The sequence below is a fragment of the Euprymna scolopes genome, chromosome 9 (genome assembly GCF_053919585.1).
Source record: "Euprymna scolopes isolate OS-2025 chromosome 9, ASM5391958v1, whole genome shotgun sequence".
Classification (NCBI taxonomy): domain Eukaryota; kingdom Metazoa; phylum Mollusca; class Cephalopoda; order Sepiida; family Sepiolidae; genus Euprymna; species Euprymna scolopes.
In genome coordinates this window covers 115619020-115644019 of record NC_136490.1, presented here as the reverse complement: position 1 = coordinate 115644019, position 25000 = coordinate 115619020, and the positions used below count along the sequence as shown (strand labels likewise).

The 25000-nt window shown below is 31.8% G+C and overlaps 1 protein-coding gene and 1 non-coding gene across 3 annotated transcripts in view; one reads left to right on the top strand and one right to left on the bottom strand.

The window, feature by feature from the left end:
- LOC145284812 (uncharacterized) overlaps positions 1–25000 on the bottom strand; it is a 388485-nt gene that overhangs the window by 284365 nt on the left and 79120 nt on the right. The window lies entirely within an intron of this gene.
- Trnar-acg (transfer RNA arginine (anticodon ACG)) lies at positions 8320–8392 on the top strand. Its single transcript has one exon. It is a non-coding gene; the product is annotated as a tRNA-Arg (tRNA).

The following is a 25000-nucleotide window of genomic DNA, read 5'->3' as shown; positions in this document are numbered from 1 at the left end:
TTAAGCTTTTAGTAGGCCAGGATATTATTATCATTCTCTCTTTTTTTTTTTGTTATTTTCCATTACTCGATTCGTACGGCTGTGAGCTGCGCTGTTCCCGTTGAATTGATTCCTGTTGATCAAATTTGCTCATGCGTCAAGTCGCGTTGACTGCAAATTCATATCAACAAACAAATACTCGATTTTCCTCGACTAACACAAAATATCAGCAGCAACAGCAACAGCAGCAGCAGCAGCAGCAGCAGCAGCGACGGCCATGAAAATGGCTGAAGGGCAAGCAAAAATGGTCATTTACTCGTATTTTCGTCTTCCCTAATTCTACCACAAAACATCTGCTGGCACATCTCAAGCTATACATTACTTAAAATATAGACTAAAAGAATATCCGTTCGCGGGCGGGTCTCTGCTATAACTGTTTATTAGTTTTATTAGTTCCTTTACGTTCTGTTACTGCGAAGGACAACGAAATAACTTGTTGTTGATAGATTGAATCTTGGAATATTGTTGCCACATCTGGGCTAGTGCATCTACTATTAGTCTTTCACCTTTAGAAAAAAGTCACAAAAAGAGTCTCAAACCTAATAGGTTTCGCACTATCGGGCACTCTCCAACCTCTGTCCCATCGCTGCAATGTTGCATCCCTGTGCTTGTTGTATAAATGCTTTAATAGACTGTATTCTAAGTAACTGATAGCGCTATCGGCGTACATACTCCAGACCTACTCGACAAGCATCAATATCCCACCTTCACTATTGATGTCCCTAGATGCCGGAAAGGCTTCTACTCTAATAGTTTCTTTCTTTTGGACGACTAGACTTGTTAGTTTAGATACCAATATCAAGACGCACGACACATAGCGAGATTAGATGGTACTAATTGCGATCACTGGCGACCAGGGGTACTCAGTGTTGCCAGGATTGAGAGATGGTATACTTAGGTTATTGTAAAATCAACTCTCAGAAAAAATAAATAAAAATAACTTTTGTTTCGATCAAAAGAGCAGCGAATACCCGTGTGAGTGCCAAAAAAAAAAAAAAAAAAAAAAAAAAAAAAAAATAGCCGCAGTAGTCAGGCTCGAACATGTAACCCGAATAAAGAAAAGAAGGTGAAGAAAAAAAAAAAGCTCAAGTGTCAGCCGTTTCGGCCACGCGCGATTTACAACAGTACAACCTTAAGATCGCTAGGCGTATGACTTTGAAAAAATGTCGCCCTTAAAAATTGGCTCCTCCTTGCAAAAAAAAAAAAAAAAACCCCAAAAAAACCCGTCCCAGTTGACCAGCACAGAATCAATCTTTTTGGTAAATTTAAAGATATTTGTTATCCGATAGATCGATATTTCTAACGATATCAATTTTATTACAGTCTTTCTAAAGGTTTTGGCAGTCATAAACACACACACACACACACACACACACACACACACACACACACACACACACACACACTTTTTGCCTTTTATATATAACATTATACTAGCGAGGGTGCCCGGCGTTGCTCGGGTGTTTAGCTGCTGTAGTAAGGAGTCCGGGGGTGAATGAAAGTAGCGGGGGCACCCGGGTGTGTGTAGGTGGTGTAGTAAGGAACTATGAGAGGGGGAGTAAAAAGTGGTAGTTGTGGGGGGGGGATCAAAACAACAGCAGGCATAGGTGTTAAAAAAAAACAAACAAAGCCCCCCCCCAAAAAAATATGTGGTAGGAGATAGGCAGGCTCGAACCCGTAACACGAAAGGAAAGAAAAAACTAAAAAATCGGACGTCTTATTCGATGTTTCCATGGCTTAACCAGATGTCACCAACATCAAAAGTAACCGCAGTCAATGGAAAAAGGGACGATGACTTTCTAAAATGGCGACGCATAAATTGACCTCTCATTGTACAAAACGGTCGAGTTAAGGGTGAAAGAGTAAATGTTTTGGCCCAATTTTTCGATATTTGTCGTCTGAAGGGTTTAGGTTTGAAACGATGCGGGTTTGGTCGGTTTCCGTCGACTTTGTCGAAAGTTTTTGCGACACACACACACACACACACTTTGTCTTTCATGAATATAGCGTATGTCTCTCAACTGAAATATCGGAACGAAAAAAAAAAATGAATTTCTTAAATAATAAAAAGAACTGGAATACTTTTCGTAACATTTGGTTATCGTTTTTTTTTACCAAAACAAGTAAGTACCACTTTAAATTGGATTATCGGGCAATGTTATCGAAAGAAATACTTTCTATTCTTTTCTTTTTTTGCTTTACATCTTAATTCGTCCTTCCCTTTTTTTCTTTTTTTCCTCCCGTCCTTTTCTTATTTACGTCATACACCCTTTCATTCCTTCTCTCGTTTTCATTCATTCTGTCAACCGTCCTTTTTTTCTTCTCAAATACTCTTTGTGGTCATTCAACCGATCAAACATGTATGAGAAAGTAGATCTGACTATAACGAGATGTGACTGGTTTGTATTGATGTTCATTGAAACGATAGCGATTTAATTGAATGACAAAAGTGTCATATATATATATATATATATATATATATATATATATATATATATATATATATGAGGGGTGTACATATTGATACATATATATGCATGCATATATACAGGCATTACACTCATATAGATATACGTATACGGAGAGAAATATATGCACGCATACATATGTATACATACAAAATATATACATGCATACATATATGCACACATACAGAAATATATACACGTACATATATATATATATGCATACAGAAATCTATACGTGCACGCATATATATATATATATATATATATATATATATATATATATACATACAGACATATATGCATCCACATACATGCTTGTATACATAACGGCATATATACATGTACATATACTTGTATATATACAGACATGGTAGCTTCCTTCAGTCTTTACAGACTATGGATACACACTGTAAGAGTGCCTGCGCATGAAAATTTTGTGACAAAAGTGCGCAGTCTCCAACCATATCTTTCCTGAGTCGGCATTTTTTAATATCCATGGCAAGTGCAGGGAAAAGTAGGGAATTCTCAAAGGGTTACCCATCTGATGCTAACCAGGCTCAACGTTGCTTAACTTCAGTTATCTAACGCGAACCAGTGTGTCAACATGATTATACTGTATATACATGCATATACCACACACACACACACACACACACACACACACACACACACACACACATATATATATATATGTTTTATTTTTATTACCGTTTTTTTTCTGTTTAGTTACATTATTGTTTCAGCTACTCGACCGTTTTTCGCGGTGTAGTAGCCTCATCAGACTTTACACCGCGAAAAACGGTCGAGTAGCTGAAACAATAATGTAACTAAACAGAAAAAAACGGTAATAAAAAAATAAAACGCATATTTGCTCTACAACAGTATTGAGCACTTTCTTCAGGTTTTTTTATTAATTACCATTCCTACTATATATATATATATATATATATATATATATATATATATATATATGTATATATATATATATATATATATATATATATATATATATATATATATATATATATATATACCTTGCTTTCTCGGTCGAGACATTTATTTTTGTCCCAAATCAGAGTGTACTTTTCAAGAGAGTTGACTTCCCACTCTTTCTTATTAAAAACCGATTCTGCATCTAACTTTAATGTCATATCTAAACAAATGGCAGTTGTTAAGTGATGGCAGTTGTTGGGTGATGGAGGTTAGCCTTTACCTTGCAACGAGATCAGTCCATTCCAGAGATACTTTACCGTATGGATGTTCATAACCTCGTGTGATTCCATTCCTGTAAAGACTAAGGAGAATTCGGGAAAACCAATGCCATCGAAAGAATCAAAACTTGTGCGAATAACATAATTGAACTATGGTGATTCATGTGTACATACTGAAATATATATATATATACTCATATAAATATATATACACATACAGACATACACATACACTCATATATATACATATATATACACACACATATATATACATACACTTATATTTATATACATACAGACATATACATACACTCATATAAATATATATATATGCATACAGACTTATATATACACTCATATCAATGTATATATATATGCATAGACATATACAAACAGCCATATATATACATATATATATATATATATATATATATATATATGCACACTGACATATACATACACTCATATATATATGCATACAGAGATATACATACACTTATTTAAATATATATATATATATATACATAGACATATAGATACACTTATATAAATATATATAGATGTATATACATAGACGTATAGATACACTCATAAATATATATGTATAAATACAGACATATGCATACGCTCATATAGATATACAAGCAGAAATATATGCACACACACACACACACACACACACACACACACACACACACACACACACACATATATATATTGTATTTTGTGTACAAAAAAATGTTAGATGAGATAAGTCATTGGTACCGTCGGTTTCAAGCCCGACAATTAGGACCGTTTTAGATATCCATAGAAATATAAAAATATAAAAATATATATTATATAATATGAATATGCTCTTATTCTCTTAATTGAGCACTCTGATGGAGTTCTTTTTAAAAAAACAAAAAACAAAACAAAAAAAAACTAATATATATATATATATGTATATATATATATATATATATATAATGAAGCAAGGGTTGCGCAATTGCAAATCTTTGAATCGGTACTGTTTGATTTCAATGTAAAGGAGAAATTCAGGACAACTGTAAACATAGCTGAGATAAGCAGAGAGCACATACAGCGCTTGGTATTTCCATATTTTCACTCGTTTTACTACTAGCCAAGTTAAACGTTTCCAAACTTCGGTGATATAACGTGCACTGGTGTTCCAAAAGTGATTAAGCCGCATTGACAAGTAACTATGGTTGGTTGGTTTGGTTTTACGGCATATCAACCCTTTGCGGGTTATTTAATGCCGAATCCAGGTATTTCGAAGAAAATTTTTAATAGAATATATTTTTTTTTCAAGTCGGTTTCTATTTAACCCATAGTTAGGAACCTAACAGGTACGACCACTCCGGGTCAGAGTGGACATGGGAACCATGGCAATTAAAGGTGGCTCCGCACTCTCCAAAGCCCGCAAGCTGAGGCCTCACCACCGGATATAGTTTAAGATCATATCCAGGACAACACAAGTAATTATGGACTGACATATTATATATATATATATATATATATATATATATATATATATATATATATATATATATATATATATATATATATATATATATATATATATATAAATAAGTGGTTTTTGTTTTGATTTTTTAAACGATAGTAATGTTTATGTCTCCGCCTCGGAGAATCGGTGTTTTTCTTAGAAAGTCGCCCAATTTTATTTGGACGCATTATTTATTTATTATTTTTAAAAACAGTAATCTACGGACACGCGTGTTTCGGAACCCTACTCCTCTTCAGCGTAGCTTGACTGTTGGTATGATTCGAACCTTAGACCTTATGTATTTCACCTTGGACCTTATGTATATATATATATATATATATATATATATATATATATATATATATATATATATATATATATATATATATATATATATAAAGTGTGTGTGTGTGTGAGAGAGAGAGAGAGAGAGAGAGAGAGAGAGAGAGAGAGAGAGAGAGAGAGAGAGAGAGAGAGCAACTTCAAAGAGTAAATCTGTTTTCATTTGAGTAGCGGATTATGTGATGAGACCTAATTTTTGCGAACAACATCATCAACAGAAAGACCTAGGTTTTTCATCTCAGCGCCAAGTCGTAGTCAATAGAAGATAGGGAGCATTCTTTGCACAGTGTACACAGCCTGCCAGAGAAGGTTGTGGAGATGATTACCATTTCTTACACAAACTTGTTTGTACCACTTATTCTAATAACGTTTTTGCACCTTACCATAAGGTGTAATTTTTGTTTTCTTGAATGTTTAGTTCCATTATTGTTAGCATTTATCACATTTACTCTGCGTTCTATTTATAAGAGGGTCAATACGTCGTTTCTAAAAAATAAATAAATATTCTTTTCCTTATAGTCTGTGAGTTCTAATCCAGGTTTAATCATTATAGAATGTTTCAATTCAATAAAAAAAGTAGATACCCTGGAACATAACGGGCCAATTAGAAAATTATTCAAAACGATTGCATACAATGTGGATGAAATATTCGAGTTCGCAAGACTATTGACATGTAAAAAGTCACAATGGATCCGACTCGGTTCGAACTCCTGATAGCTGGTTCAACTGTGAGGGTGTTCACTGGACCAACCACACAGATCCCACGTGCATTGGGGCATGATTTAAATTAACATAGCAAAATACGACGCCTTCATTAGAAGGAAAAATTCAACGAAAGGAGAAAGAACGCTAAACGTTGCCTATGAACTATAAATCAAATTATAAATACATATATATATGTGTGTGTGTAGAGGAGGAGAGAGTTAAATACCTACACAAGAGCATAACCCATTTTCCTTTCAAATAATAGCATTTTAAACACGAACACATCTCATAAAATGCAACGCGAACGAATATAAAACTTTTGTCTAAGAAGTAAAGAATAAATAGCAATGAAAGATTACACGCGTAATTTACGTACAACTGTAATGGCCCTATATATATATATATATATATATATATATATATATATATATATATATATATATATATATATATATATATATATATTAATGTGTGTGTGTGCGTGTGTGTGTGTGTGTGTGTGTGTGAGAGAGAGAGTAATAGGCTAATATACACAATTATGATGTAGACAAATTTATAGGAATGTGATTATGTGTTTTGTGAGCTACAACTCGTGGCAAAGTGTATTAAGGTTAATATATATATATATATATATATATATATATATATATATATATATATATATATATGAATATTTATATCAATAGAAAAAAGGTACATCAAAGGGAATGTAATATAAATGCCGCCAAATATGTTTTATGTTAGATGTTATAACGGCTTGGAACGTTTATTTACAGTTCAGTAAGTTTAAGCTAACAACAAACTCTAACTGCACGCACGCATAAGCAAAGGGATATACATGTATCTTTTATCTCCCCCCTCTTTATCTCTCTCTCTCTCTCTCTCTCTCTCTCTATATATATATATATATATTTATTATACATGTATATATATATATATATATATATATATATATATATATATATATATATATATATTATACATGTATACTTTTTGTTGGGTTACACGGACATTAGGAGCTTTGCATTTAAATATTTGCTTCACATTAAAATATTATAAAAAAACAACAACAACATGGCCATGAATGATTAAAAATGTTTACGGCCCTACACCATTATAATGAACTATGTTTAAAATGACATTTTTCAAAATTGCATTTATATCATTATAATTAACCATGTTTAAAATTACATTTTTCAAAGTCACATCTACTATTTATAATTTCATCGTAATAATCGACAAGTTTAATAGTTTCCGGTGTTTTCCGACAGACTAACACCATAACACAATATATGATTAAGTCACTGCTGGAAGGCATGTGAAATTTCCTCGAGGTGTATCGCGATGGGTCCCCAACTAGAGCAAACAGTCAATCGATTTGATTGAAAAAAATGGGCGATTTCACCGATTTCGATGACAATAAAATATGGGAGTGTGGAACATTAGTTTATCATCTTTCAATCCCGGACAACATCGGGTCTCCCTGCAAGTAACATCATAAAACGCTTAAAGAAAAGTTTATTTAAAAAGTCACATTTTAGCGTGAATTGCCAGCCAGACAGACGATAGCTATCGCTTGAAAATCTATTATTGCACTAAATTTCAGTTAATCGACGTTTGTTTCCTTAAATTCTGCTTCTATATGTTAAAAAAAAAATACACGTGCTAAAATATATTTTAGTTCTGTGGTTTTTCTCTTGTTGGAAAAAAAAGTTCATGTTTGTTGTCCCAATTAGCCATACTCTATACTATTAATAAAATTCTAAGTGTTTATTTATTTAGTTACATGTGTGTCTATACATACCAATAAAACTGTCGAACGGATACATCGAATTGAAAAAATATTTTTTTCCCCTGAAAGGTGTGAGTCCCTATATTGTCCTTATTTATATATGGTTCGTAACGAACAACGCCGAGTCACACAAAAAGCCCGAAATAAGGGGTTGTGGGCCGTTTCGTGCAATTGTCGAAAAATTTATCTGCCCATGTCAACGGAATTTAGCAATGTCTGTATACAGTCGCGGTAACATCTTTTGGCATACGTACAGGATTTGTGGCACAATGGATAACGCGTCTGACTACGGATCAGAAGATTCCAAGTTCGAATCCTGGCAAGTTCGTAATAACTTTAACCATCATTTTATCCAACGTTTACTCATTATCCTTACCCTTAGTTCGGGTATTTTTTTTTTTTTCAGTGATTTTGCTTTGTGCATGTGGGAATTTCCCATACTCCGAGTTCACAAGGTAAGCGTTGATGGTAAGACAATGTTGAGTGTATTTGATGTTGAGTGTATTTGATGTTGAGTGCACTCGATGTTGTATTCAACTCGGCGTTGTGTGTGCCGACGCGGCGTAGCCGCTAGTTGATAAATAAAATTAATAAGTCAGTCATCTGTCTCTTAGAAGAAATGCGTAACATTTTAAAGAAAGAATAATAACTGAGACAAGTTTCGTTGCTCTACTGCACTGAGAATTTTTTTTTTGTTATTCAAGAAATATTTTGAACAGATTTATAGAAGTTTATGAATTTGTTGATAAAAACAAAGTGGGACCAAAGCTTACACACACACACACGCACACACATATATCACATTTAAATATATATATCACATAAATATATATATATATATATATATATATATATATATATATATACATCACATATATATATATATATATATATATAAATATTTACCACATATAAATAAATATATATATATATATTTATCACGTTTAAATATATATATATTTATCACGTTTAAATATATATATATATTTATCACATTTAAATATATATATATATATTTATCACATTTAAATATATATATATATTTATCACATTTAAATATATATATATTTATCACATTTAAATATATATATATATTTATCACATTTAAATATATATATATTTATCACATTTAAATATATATATATATTTATCACATTTAAATATATATATATTTATCACATTTAAATATATATATAATGAATAAATAATAAAAAAACTACATTCCTAAATTCATGATGTTAACCATCTTATAATTTATTCCATTAATTCAGTTGACATTTACAATTTTTGACAGTATCTGTTTCGATCAGAGGGACATTGCGGAGTAATTATGACTGACATTAATGGCCTGAAAGTTCCATCTCTCTGTTGCAAATATTGACAATGTGAAACTAAGAAAGCAACGTCTATCATGGACGCTCGTCAGAAGCAGAGATTTATCGTGGCATTTCTGTCAAAAGTGCTTTCAGAATGGTTGTGGTTGTGGTGTATATATATATATATATATATATATATATATATAGTATAGACATACACATATGTGCTCTCTCTCTCTCTCTCTCTCTCTCTCTCTCTCATACACACACGAGGATACACTAGCATGTTGTTCTACGTTGCCTGGTCGTAAAATACGGTTAAATATAATATGTTAATTCATACAGATTTCATATTTATTGTCATAGATGTTAATACTCTATTAATTATTATATTGTACCCAGTGTATGGTTGTAATTTCCAAATTAAAAAAAACAAAAAACCTATGACTTAGGCGATATCAGCTAGAAGTGAAACCAAAACATGTAACTCTCCAGCCTTGTTTCGGACCGTCTAATCTAAGTTCATACACATACAAAAACAGGAAAAAATGACGTTGTTTAAAATAGAAATGTAACGTTGTTTAAAATAGAAGTAACGGTTTTAGTCGACTTACGCCTACCAAACTTCAATTTTTACAAGATTTTTACCCCTATTCTTACCGGTTAAAAAAAATTGTGTCTGCTTTCCAGCTGACTATAACGTTATCGCTTTCACAGTAAATGTCAATAAATTCACATTAAGCCGTTCCCTTAAATGATGTATGCCCTATCCACTTCCCAACATGCAACTATTATCCTCGAGTGGCCTCTCAGCCTTTATCATCATATCGTATGAACTCGAAGATTGTATTGTTGGCATTGGTTTTCCCAATATTTTTCTAGTCAAGGTTCTTTCTTGGAAAGCATTGGGATTACGAAAGTTACCACAAGAGGGGTCACGTATAACTGTATCTGTGGCGCAGTGGATAAAGGCGTTGAGAATCTAAGGTTTCCAGGTGAGCATTGTGTGAAGATAGCGGTTTCCATCCTATCCAAAAGTAGGCCAGAGGATTAGTTGTCAACAACGTGGTGAGACGACAACTATGGAAGGCAGTAATCACTGAGGATATTTAGTTACAAGACTCAGCGTTCATATCCCGTCGCGACTAACCACCTGAAAAAGGCCAGAGGATGTGTTGACCGAAACGTGGGGAAACAACAAAAACCACGAAGATGAGGCTAACAGTCCATAAATAACTAAATAAATACACAAATTACTCATCTCAAAGATTTAATATATATATATATATATATATATATATATATATATATATATATATATATATATATATATATATATATATGAGATTAACGTGGTTTGATTTTCCGAACTGTCAGATTCCAGTCATATAAAGAAACCATTTCAAGCTTTCTTTCACAAAAGATGAAGAGGACGACCACGAAAGAGATACGGCGACCAGATCAGTGCAGAGATTGGCATATCGTTCATACCAGCTAAAAGACTTCTCCCAAGACCGTTATACCTAACGCAATTTTGTTTTAAAGCGTATGGTGAAGCCCTCTGGATTATACAAACAATTAAGTAAGTCAAGGTTATAATGATAACGACCTTTATCAGATATCACGTATCTTTCGGCGTTTCTACATGTGCATTCATGGCGTTGGTTTCCCATCGAATATTCGTCGGAGCAATTTAAGTTTTTATTTCAACTCGTTACGGTTGACGTATTATTAACAAGTAGGGGTACCCTTAAGATACGTCCATTCAGTTCGCGCATTTAGCGAGGAAACGTGCCATTTCAAGCGTGACAGACCGACGAAAATGTCCCTTTCTATAATTAAGTATGAGAGACCGGTGAAACGTTGCGTTTCAAGTATGACAGACCAACAGAAATTCGAAGCGTGACTGACCAACGAAAGTTCTCTTTATAAATTAATAAAGTCATAGATTACTGCAGATTGTTTCCTGGAGACAGGCCAGTAAAGATTATATTTAAAACGTAAACGTGATAAACTGACTTACGTACAAAAACACTTGGATACGTCTTAAATGAAACTCAACTAGCTGCAAATACACTAAATAATTTTGATTTCTTCAGTAGACTGTTAAAAATCAAGTGGCAGGACAAGATACCAGACACAGAAGTTCAAGCCTGGTCAAACTTTTCTGTCAGTACACACCATGTTATAGTAGTGCTAGGTGCGTTGGGTAGGTCATATATGACGCATTCTTGATTCAAGGCTCCCAAAGCAGGCCCTTTACGGTGAACTGTCCAAAGCAAAAAGGCCCCGCAGGAGGACAGCGGAAACGGTTCAAGGACAATCTGAGGGTCTCTCTCAAACAGTTCGGTTAGTATTTTAACTCATAGGAAAAACTATCCCAAGGCAGATGTTTCTGGCATACCGCAACTTATAAAACGGACTACAATTACTGAATCAGCACGCAATGAAGAACGCAAGAGAAAACGTGTTATTAGAAAAGACAGAGCAATGAACATCTCTGATAGAGAATTATCCCACCGGTGTCCAACATGCGGGAAATACTTCAGAACTCGAATCGGTCAAATAAATCATCTCTGAACCCAGAGAACAATTACAGGATCACGGTCATCTTCGCAAGCGATGGACAAACGTAAATAATTTTGATTTATTTTTATGTCTATCTAAAGCTAAACAGAACGTCCATGAGCATAGTTTCTTTTTCACGTCGAAACGACGAGGCTGCTAATTAACAGACTAGAACATGATCGTTTTCAAGTCTAATGCTAACAAATTCTTGTCAAGCCGTCCTCTTCGATAATCAAATTTTTTTCTAGTTTCAACAACCGTTTAAAGAGAGTGGAAATTGAACCTTGAGTTTACTGTCGACAACCTCGTAACTCTGACTTCCCTTATTTTTTTCCCTTAAGTTGTCATATTCCATGATTGATGTGTCTGACAATGGGGGAAGAATTGCTGCTTTCCATCTATCCATCTAACGCGTTCGACAGTTTCTAACCTTGAAGTATTTTTTTATCTCTCTACATAAAAAGGCTCTATGAGCAATTTCGATAAAAAAAAAATAAGTAAATAAAAACACTGAATCCAATTTTGAGGCTCAATTTAGGAAAATTTGAGGAGTATGGTATCATCCTTTAGTTGTCAATACTCCTGTATCCACTTTATTTTTGTATGGGTTACATATAATTTGAGATTGGCCAAGAGTAAATAAGGGACAATTTGAAGGTTACTGTTTACTGGGTCAGAATCTATCTGTTAAAAACTTCGTTGGATAGTTTTTAACCTCTAAGTAGTATTTGATCACGTTACGTTAGAAGGCTTCATGTCTTGTCTGAAAAGATACTCTCTGGCTGACAAACTCTCGAGTATCCTTCGAGTCTTGATAAGCGATGACTCATTACTATAAAAAATACCCAACAAAAGAAATCTGTTTATTTAGCGATAAAAATAAATGCAAACCTCAAGCGTGACACGGTAAACAAAGAAAGCCGCCCATAAAGACACGTTTAAATAAAAAAGAGGAAATAGAATAAATTTTAAAACGTTTTACTTTTTGATCCACGTTGAATAATATCTTAAATTAAAAAAAAAAAAAAGTTAGTTATTTTAATTAGTCGGTTTTTCAACCATTTTATGTACTAATATCGAAGAGTAAGTGCCGACACATTCCTAAAACATCATGTGTGTGTGTGTGTGTGTGTGTGTGTGTGTGTGTGTGTGTGTGTGTGTGTGCGTGTGTGTAAAATGTACCATATCAATGTTTTTTTTTTCTTAATCAAAGGCGGACGCACATTTCTAGCTGGCACGTGAAACCGAGAGGCGCGCAGCTAGCAAAAGAAAGAACATAGATTAAAAATCAGTAGTGACTGAAGCCAGATTGAATTGTAAAGAATTGTGCTAAAGTTGCTAAGCTGGAAGCAACGTTGCTCAAATAATATGACACTTATTGTGAAGAAGTTAAAAACGCTTCAATGGCTTTGATATTGAGTTTGCTTCAAAACGCTGGCACATAAGATTGCCTATTGTCAATTCACCTGGTGATTATCTATCTATACACCTACCTATGTGTGTGTGTCGTCCAGACACAGACTGTTTCACTATATCACAGCTCCTCAGTGTAGCTATAGATTTGAGTGCTTCGGACGGAGACTGATAGGCAGTCGTTAACTATTCGACAGTGGAATCCTCTATCCATTGCTCTTTCTCTATAGGCGAGTGAATAAAAACATTATCAACAATACGAGCAATTATCAAATTCTCAATGAACTTGCAGGCTGATAAACGAGTAGCTGATACTCATCCAGCAGATGCTCTTGCTGACAAGTAGCAAGGTGATCCAACGTTATCCGGCATGGAATAATGATCAACGAATGTTTCACAATCCTATATTTTTTATTGTCATCGAATTTGGTGAAATCGACAAATTTAAAAATCAAATCGATTGATTGCCTGCTCTAGTTGAGGACACAATTTGGGGCACCTGGAGGGAGCTGACATGCTTCTTACAGTGACTTAGTTCACTGTATTCCAAATTGCAGTGTAGGGAACTTTTTGTTAATTTTTATTAAATTATCTTTATATATAATGGGAGACAATCGATCGATTTGATGACAATAGAAAGATGGGAGTGCAAAGCATTCGTCGATCATCATTCAATTCCGAGTAACGTCGATATATATATATATATATATATATATATATATATCTCGATATATATATATATGCATATGCATATACATATACATTTATGTATATATGTATATGTGTATGTATATATATATGTATGTATATGTATATATATATGTATATATGCATATATGTATATATACATGTATATATACATGTATATATATATGCAAATATATATGCATATATATATATATTATTTGTAGTTATCGACATACAGTTCTGTTTCGTTGTATCACAACTCATAGTGCGTTTCATTTGTGTCAGTATGTAAGCAGCAAATCAACTAAAGTACTCAATTGTAAAAAACAAACAAACAAACAAACTAAAAAAAAAATAGCAGAATTTGCGTTTTTATTTACATATTATATGCTTACGTCTATCTAAGTTTCACGTGATCATTAAAATAGCGGAGTGAACATGACCAAAAAGTGTGTTGAAACACATCCATAATTACTAGTCAAACCAGGTTGCCACCTTTTAGTTGCACATACGCAGCACCGTCATAATACGACCCCTATCCATGGACATATAAAACACCAAGGGAGACAATCACGCAGAAAAGCAGTTTAGCTGTTTCAAATCCTATTACTCTTAATTAAAGTCACGTGTTTGTTAATATTTTTCCAGCTGTTTGATTATCGCCGGACATTCGCTTTGGTTTTTTAACTTCCAGATTTTTCTGTCGTCGGTGATACGATTGCGTGATGGAATGGAACAGGAAAAAGAAGAAGAGAGAGAGAGAGAGAGTAGGAGGAGCAAGAGGGAGAGAAGTTCAGCGAGAAATATAAAAAGATGAGAAAAGAGGGGGAAAAGAGGGGAAGGAGACAAAGTGGACGGAGTAAGAGAAGTGAAAAAAAATAATTGAATAAAAGAAACCGTTGAATGAAATGAGAAAGCCAAAAATTAGGTTTCCGTCTGATTAGAAATCGTTTGATCGCTTTTTATTTCTTCTGTTTTACGGCATATCAACCACTTTTGGGATATTCAATACCAAAACATTATACTTATTGTTAACGATTGAACATATATGATTAATTAACCAAATATTACTTTTTTACCCGTAGCTGGAGAGCGAGGGGAGGTCATACATTTACTAACAGTAGTTAGTCTTACAGTAGATAGTATTATGGATAAGTAACGATAATTAGTGTTTCTTAACGGTAACTGGTGTAAATCATATTGTAACGACAGTTCCAATCAGATCAACGAAATGCTAAGCAACGTTGCGCATGCGCAGATGTGTGACCGTTGAGAAATACCAGGTGTTGCAAATAAATATTCTGCTCGAGTATTAAAATGGATAGTAATCGCAATGGTAGCAAGTGAAACATGCATGGTCCCCCGTGAGTACACAGTGAACGAGGCCAAAAAATTGACCAAGTTCAGCATTTGCAACCCCCTCCTTTTAGCCCCCCCCCCAAATTCCCAGGGGCGTCAAATTCTGGTGGAAATGAACAAACAGCGCAGTTTTAGGCCTTAACATGAGTAAATTTGAGTTCTGCACTATGCAAAAAAAAAAGTCCATCATTTGCCCCCTTCCCATTTAGCCCCAAACGTCCCCAAGGCCTTAACGTATCTAAATTTGAGTTCAGCACCATGCAAAACTGCTAAATAGACATACACAGAAAATTTTGGACAAAAATAATAAAATAGTCCCCGAAATGGAGTGTTTTTATTAGCCATAAAAGAGCCCCTGTGACACACCCAAGAGTTATCGCAAAGTATAGACAAAGTTATATAGAAATTAGTTAGTTACAACTTTTCAGAAAGTTTTATATAAATCCATGGTATCAATTTTTTTAAGTAAGCACAAAAGTGTTACTTCTAGCCATTTTCACCCGAAAAGTACCCCTAGGGGGGCAACCGGAGTTTTCCCGGAAAATCCGTTCCGTTACCTTTTTACTCATTTATGTTTAATGTTTGTGCAAAATTTCAAAAAATTCCAAGGCGTAGTTATTGAGGAAAGTGACAGACGAACGGACAAGGGTGAATTTACAGGTCAACTCTCCTTTTGTCGGGGGACCAATAATAAGTAATAAGGGGTTACAGACTAGTGTCCTGTCATGTGGATGGTTCTGGATAACGCTATTATATCGGGAATAAGTACCGGCTCCAAGATCTTGTCATGATGTGAAAAGGGACTTCTATAACTATTAGTGTTGATATTATATGAAGAAGAATTGTTATATTTTCACTTACGGGGGTGTGTATACATTCTCTATAAACCCACAATCCTTGTTGAAAAACCAGATTCTTAATCTCGGTCGCTGATGCTTATTTATAAGAAACTTTACTGTTTATATAACTGGTTGCATAGGTAACAATCGACATTCCAAATGAATTAGCAGAAAAATTATTTGACATACATACGTATCAAACATGAATATATATGTACAACAAGAATTAATAAAAATTAGCGAATAGAATTTTTTTAATTAAAAATAAAAATTAATTTTAACGTATTTTGCCGATCCAAATATTGATCAGAGTGGAAATCTCAAAGCAGGGGGAGATAAGTCAGTTTGTCTTAACCAAGTCATCATGAATGGAGAGTCTGCAATAAAAAATAAAACTGATCTTTATCTTTAATTAAGATTTTGTGATGTTTTTTTTTTCTACTTTTTATTAAGGATAGTCATATTTTTTATATGTAAGTATATAAAAGAACTTTTACTTGAAATGCGATTTTACTCGTGCCCCATCTAATATATAAAAGGCAATATGTTTGTCTAACTGTTCCCCATATGTTCAAACTCTATCTCCGCCGAAACTAAAAGTCACAGAGCGTCGCTATGGGCCACAAATGATTGGAATTTTTATGGAACGTTCTTTTATGGGTATTTAGCCGGTTAAGATAGTCTTTAAGGGGTCAAAATTTAAAAAAAAAATCGTTATACATTTTGTACATCAATCTTAGTTCATATGTGTGTCACGTTGGTACCGTGGTAACGTCACCAGCTTCGAATGCTACAGATTCGATTCTAGCTGATGGCATCCGAATACTTTTTTTTTTACTTTGGAAATCACGACTCTATAATAATATATACGAAATCTGGACGAATTAAAATATCATATTTAAGCGTATTTTACGCCAGGGCAAATTTGGAAATATTAAAAAAAAAACAAAAAAAAATGCAATAGAAAAAAAAAAACAAAGTAAAAATAAGAAAGAATACCAGTAAAGAAAACAAATAAAAGATCCAAAAACCTAACCCACGAAAAACATTCAAAATTCTATCAACAATTCTGTCAAACACGAAAGAAAAATTGAATATTTTAACGATGAAAATAAAGTTCGCGTATCAGAAAGCCATATATATTTTTTTAATAATAAACATAATATTTATTCAAATAAAAAGAGAGGGAGTGATAGTTTGATATAATGTGATTAGAAGTTATAAACGATCGAAATGGAAATAGAGCGATAAAAGTTTCCATGCGAAAAAAAAATCTACATGGGGAAATTATATTGATAGAAAATAATAAAAGAAAAAAAACAAAAAACAATCAAATTCGTCGATTAAAATATTAAAAAAAAAAAAAACACACGTGGAAATAAAAAATAAAATAAAAAACACGATGCTAAACTATTCACAAAAAACTACCGCGTGAGAAAGAGAAATCCCGCTAAAAAACAAAAACAAAAAATAAAACAAGAACCCCCCCCCCAAAAAAAAAAACCAAGAAACAAATTTTCAACAGGACAGAAAACAATAACTATACTAATTAATAGGGCTATGACAACAGAATATTCTTATCATTGTTTTGACTTTCGAGTATATATGCGACGCAGTTAGACACGGTTAATCAACCGAGAACCACATCACTCTATATAAAAACATAAGATATTAACGGATACGCAATCGAGAGCCAAAACAATGAAATGAATATTATGTTATCAGAGCCGTACTAATTAGTGATGGGGGGGGGGGGTATTCCAATTTTTTCCCCGATTTCGATACAATTACCGATTCCGCACTAAATTGCCGATTCCGATCCTTTAGAAGTCTCTGCACATTTAACTATGAAGGTTTTTTTTTTCACGGTTAAATGTTAAATATGTATATATTTTCTCCAACGTAAAAATACGCTTGTGGGGGAGGTGATCGAATGATTTTAGTTTTACTGCTAGTTTAAAATCAATATATATTTATCATTTTATTATCATTATCAGCAGTGGAAGGTTTTGTTTTAAACAAAATAAAAAAAAGATAATTAAAAGAATCGTTTTTGGCATCGGAAAATAAGCACAATTTTTCCGATTCCGAGACTGATTCCGATATCCCAAAAAGTTTCGATATTTCCGATATCAATTTGTGAAGTCGAGTTATTTTGTATTAATCTAAATTTGAAGAACTCATTTAAAAACCGGTTAAGAGTAATACAATTTGGGTTAAGTATTAAGTTTAGACTAGTTAAAAATAACACATAGTGCAGAGAAAAAGCCGTGTTTTCTGAGTTTAGATAATAGTGCAAGTTTTAATTTAGAAAATTTTCGTTTTACCGGGTGACTTTTTTTCGTTTTAAATATAAGAAAAGGGAAGGGAAAACAGTATTGGCTAATAATAGATTCCTGATTTCGACTAATCGTCCCAACACTAATACCAATATAACAAGTGTGAAAAGAATGAAAAAGAAAAAAAAAAGAAAACAAACAAATAAATTATGTAAATTTGTATAATTACATTAACGAAAAAAGGCGCAAAAAGAAATATAGAATGGAAGAAAGAAATTAATGACGAAAAGAAAACAGAAAGAAATAATGATCAGATAAAGTACAGACAAAGGACTTTTATTAAAAATAAAAACAATTTGAAATAAAAGCAAGTTAAAAGAAAAAAATTAAATATCAAAAACGAAAGTATAAATCAACAAAAAAACCCAGAGAAGACACATTGATAGGAAAAAATCAAACGAAGTATATTTTTAAATTGTAAAGAAAGAGAATAAAGGTATTAAAAAAAAACGTAAAAATTCACAAGAGAAGACAAGAAAACACAAACCAAAGATTTATTTTATACAACGTAAAGAGTAAAAAAATTAATTCTGCAATTACGCACAAAATTATTAGGATGAAAATCATTTAAACATTACAGAAAGCTTGACAAAAACTAAATTAAAAAGTCGGACGAAATTACTAAGAAAAGGAAAATGCGTTATTTTCATGGTAAAGGCTGGTGTGAGCATCAATTTATTGTCCCACATGACAAAACTTAAAAGCACAATGATTTAAATGAAACATTTTCGAATTAAAGTGACACTGGATTTTTTTCAGAAAAAATTTTTAAGTTAAAATTGTCACTGTAAAAATATATTGTTTAAATTTTTTTGTAGCACTTGTTGAAAGGTCAACAAAGTTATATATATATATATATATATATATATATATATATATATATATATATATATATATATATATATATATATATATATATATGCTAGTCTGGGTGTCCGGCGTTGCCCGGGTGTTTATGAGTGTATTTTGAGCAAAAAAAAAAAAAAAAAAAAAGTGGTAGTAGGAAGTCAGGCTCGAACCCGTATCGCTAAGGAGGAAAAGAACGTGAAAAAAGGGGGAAAAAACGTGAAGTCTTTGCTGTTGCATCCATCGCCAAACTGAAAGTGACGAAGGTTTAAATTAAGGCTAGTCAATAGAAAAGCGAGGATGACTTTTGAAAATATCTGCGAAAAAGCGACTCCTCCCTGAAGAAAAGTGCCCAGTTGAGGATGAAGGACATAATGTTTTTAGCCATTTTTCGATATTTATCGTCCAAAGGGTCCTGCTTCAAGACGATACGGATCTCGTGAAAATTAGTCGTCTCTGTCGAAAGTTTTAGGCATACATACATACATACATACATACATGATGTATGGTGATTGCAACGTCTTGTCAGACGAGTACCACTCTCTCAGACACTGAAAGTCCATGAGCCCAAAAATGACTTCCATCGCCATAGAACCATTTTAATAGATAAATGCCTGAGGGAGTTTCTGTACACAGATGGTGTTACAAAGTCTTAGCTTTGTACGACAGCTAAGTCTCTCTCTTTCGGTTCAAAATATTGAGATCCAGCAACAAGCAAGAGCAAGATAGTCAGCAACAAGTTAAACTGTAAACCAGCTTAATGCGAGTACTGGTCTCCCGCTTTCTGTTTTTTTAAATCCTAGAAAGGTTGCCTTCACCACGGCTTACGGGAGCCCTCTCCACCCCACCACACAGATACACACAAACACACACGGTGCTAGTTGGCCGTTGAGCCCGAAAAAGTGTTCATTCGCCCTTTGGAAGGTTTTGTTTTTAAACCTTCAGGGAGACTAGCCACCCTCCTCATCAAGCAAGTCTGGAGGGGGAACCAGTTTAGTCGCCGTTGACACGACCATGAGGCAGGTAGTACTGGGTTACATGGTACTAGTAGTATATGACATGACCGGACAGACATACATACATACATACATACATACATACATACATACATACATACATACATTTAAAGAGACAGGCGATATTTATATTATAGATTATAGTTTTTTTGATCGAGAAACGCCACCTGGCGACAGTTTAATAAAAAGCACAAAAAATGGCGCCGTTCGTGTAATGCAGAAGTGGCGTATGTTTTTAATCTAGATAATGATTGCGTGTCTCGAAAAGAAGAGAGACAGGCTGATAAGAAAAGTGAGGGGAGTAAGAGAGATTAGAGGGGGGATGCTGACAGATGTGAGAAATTGAAAGCAACTTGAGGAGAAAAAGAAATCTAAGTGAATAAAGACAAAGGATATTTGGAAGGCGTTGAATGATAACAAGAATTAAAGAAAAATGAAAAGGAGAAAGAGAGGGTGTTGGGTTTTGTCGCGTGTTTCTACTGATGATATTCATAATTGAGAAGAGAAAAGCGAGGATAAGAAAATATTTGAAAAAAAAATACATAAAGACAAAAGATATTAAAATATACTAAAAAGGAATAGAACATAGGATTAAAAGGGGAAAGAAAGAGGGTATTTTTGCGTGTTTCTATTATTAGTAATTGGGGATGGTGAAAAACTGACATATATAAAAAGAAAAAATATGAATAGATAGATACGTAGATAGGTACATAGATACGTACATACGCAATTGGATAGATGAATAGATACGTAGCTATATATATATATATATATATATATATATATATATATATATATAAATAAATATAAATATAAATATATACATATAAATAAATATATATATAAATATATATGTATATAATAATTTATAAAATATATATAGCGATTGTAGCTTAATCGCCATATATATTTTATAAATTACTAACTAGCTCTACTTAAGTATTGAGCACTTTTGAAGTAAATACTTTTACGCATGAATCTATACATTCGTATATTAATTTTATGTGAGTAAATTAAGTAGTTATATATATATATATAAATATATAAATACAAATATATATATATATATAAATATATATATAAATATATATATATATAAATACTTGTTTATTGTTATATAAACATGCTCACATCCCGCTGCTACAAACAGCCACTTGTTTCAATCAAACAACAGATATCATCAGGCAGCGACTTGACTATTCAAAAGTTCAATGAATAATCCCGAGTATATATATAAATATATATATAAATATATATATATAAATATATATATATAAATATATATATAAATATATATATATACAAATATATATATAAATATATATATATAGATAAATATATATAAATATATATGTACATATATATATAAATATAGACATATATATATAAATATATATGTACATATATATATATAAATATAGACATATATACATATATATATAAATATATATAACTATATGTATAAATATATATAAATAAATATATGCATATATATATGCATATATATATGCATATATATATATGCATATATATATGCATATATATATATATATATATATATATATATATATATATATATATATATATATGCACGTAGATTTTGTTGTTAATTTTTTAAACGATATTGATGTTAGCGTCTCCACCTTGGAGATCGGATGTTTTTTTAGAAATTGACCATTTGCACAGAAACAAATAATAAATAATATAGAGGGAAGAGGTGAAAGAAAGTGATAGCAAGGAAAATACGAAAGAAAAAGAAAGAAAATATAGTAGAGATTGATTGAAGAGAGACGAAAGGTTTCGAACGGAAACATTTCGAAACGGTTTGGAAATCTTGAAAAAGACTGCGAGAAAGAAAAAGAGAAATAGAGGTGTGAATAGAAAGAAAAATAAAGAGGGATGGGATGAGGATAGAAAACATTCAATGAGAAAGAGAGATGTAGAAAGAAACAAAGAGCTCGAGTGAGGGGGAAGGAGACGAAAAGAGATAGATACGCGTGAAAATAAAGACATAAACAGAAGGCATAGAAATAATAATAATAATAATAATAATAATAATAATAATAATAATAATAATAATAATATAAAGTGAAAACAACAAATTTTAAAATTTGCAAATGTTAAAACAAACAAAAAAACAAAGCAATGAATACAGTTGAAAAAAACAAAACGAAACGAAGTAAAAACAAGGAATAATATCAGGAAAGAAAACAAACAAAAGAACAAAAAACCTAACCAAGCAAAAACATCAAAATCCCATCAACAATTCTGTCAAACACGAACCGTTTAAAAAAAAAAATGAATATCTAAACGATGGATATAAATTCCGCATATCAGAAAGCCATAAATTCACAAGACGACAGTGAAGAAACTTTTTTTTTAAATAATAAACATAGCATTTATTCAAATAGTGAAACAAAAATGAATAAAAAGAATGCAGACGCCATTTTCGTCCATGCTTAACTCTTCTATTTCGGAGGTAAAAAAGAACTATAGTTTTACACTTCCACTTCACACGAAAATCAAACAAATGCATATGATGTTTATTTTTGTTGTTTTTGTTTGGAAACAGGTGGAGATTTTCAAAATACGTCCCTTTTACAAGTATAAAGAAGAAAGCCGATTCCAATATAAAAAGTATAAAATATAAAATGCTTTATTTTTTCTCGCCAGGTTTTTGTAATGTTTCCCGTTATATGGAAAATGCTTTCTGATGTGGCATTTAGACATTAAAAAAATGCTCTTTAATATGTGATCTTTTATAGACTCTGTTACCATATTTTACTGTCGTTGTTTCATTTTTACTTATTGACTGTTGTAGATGTATATTTTTGAAAGCTTGGTTTGGAAAGTACGCGAGAAAATGCAATATGACGAAATGAAATATAATTAGGATAAAAACACACGCAGATTGCATTTTATACTGCGTCTTTATTAATAAAAGGGATCACAATAAATAAGATGTTTTGGGTTTAGAAGCATAGATAAAGACAGATAGAAACACATATACATCGATATATATATATATATATATACATATATATATATATATATATATATATATATACATTATATATATATATACATTATATATATATATATACATTATATATATATATATATACATTATATATATATATATACATTATATATATATATATACATTATATATATATATACATTATATATATATATACATTATATATATATATACATTATATATATATATATATATATATATATATATATATATATATATAAAGCTGAATGTCTGTGTGTGTTTGGTCACGAATAGTCTCCTATGTGGTTGACTATTATAGAAAACTGATGACATATAATGATAGAAGATGTATCGAGACACAGGGATGGGTATGTTTGATCTGTCATAATGATGATTCATTAAAATTGTGGGGTCTGTGTACGCGCCTGGTCCACAAAGTATGGAAATAAAAAAATAAAAAATTAAAAAAAAAACGTTTACAAGTATTTTTGATATAGATGTACATAATAATACTTTGATAAGTATGTTTTAACTTAAATAGGGATGGTATAATAAAATTGTGGGGTCTGCGTTCGCGCCTGGCACACATAGAATGGAAATAGGCACAAACTTTAATAAAGACTTTTCATATCTATCTGCGTAAGTATACTTTAATAATTATGTTTCAGTTTGAAGAAATATGGTATAACAAAATTATGGGGTGTTCGTTCGCGCCTGACCTCTATAGAATTGAAATATGTCACAAAGTTTAACAAGGTTTTTTAATATAGATCCACAGAATATTGTGATAAGTGTTTCAGTGTAAACAGGTATGGTATAATAAATTGTGGGGTTTATCTATTTTATTTTTACTTTCATCATATTTTTCTTTGGTTTTTGATACCCTCAAATTCGAAGCTATCTCTTTACAACCCTTCCTTTTCATAACCTATCATACTTTTATAAATCAGAGTCCATTTTCTGTAGGCTGTATTTGAACCCAGTCAACGACGGGTACTTTTGTTAGTATATATATATATATATATATATATATATATATATATTAAGGAAGAAAATTTAACTATAACACTATATACTAATATATATATATATATTTATTAAGGAAGAAAATTTAACTATAGCACTATATACTAATATATATATATATATATATATATATATATATATATTTATTCAAAAATGGTTCTCACTTACCCATCACCCCTAATTGATGTATATCTTTTTTGAATAAATAAATCAATCTATATATTAATATATAGTCTTATATTTTCATTCTCGTTCTTTATTGATTTCTATATAATCTCCAAAACAGTTTGTTGAGCTTTGTATTATCACGATAAATCTTCTCTGAAAGAATTGATCTTATTCTATTCATTTAACTACTACGTGTATGTATGTATGTATGTAAACATACACATATATAAATACATATATATGTTCATATTCATATATATATACATATATATACGTATATATATACGTATATATATACATAAATATTAATCAATTATATTCATAGATGATTAAGCCTTACTTAATGGCAATAATAGAA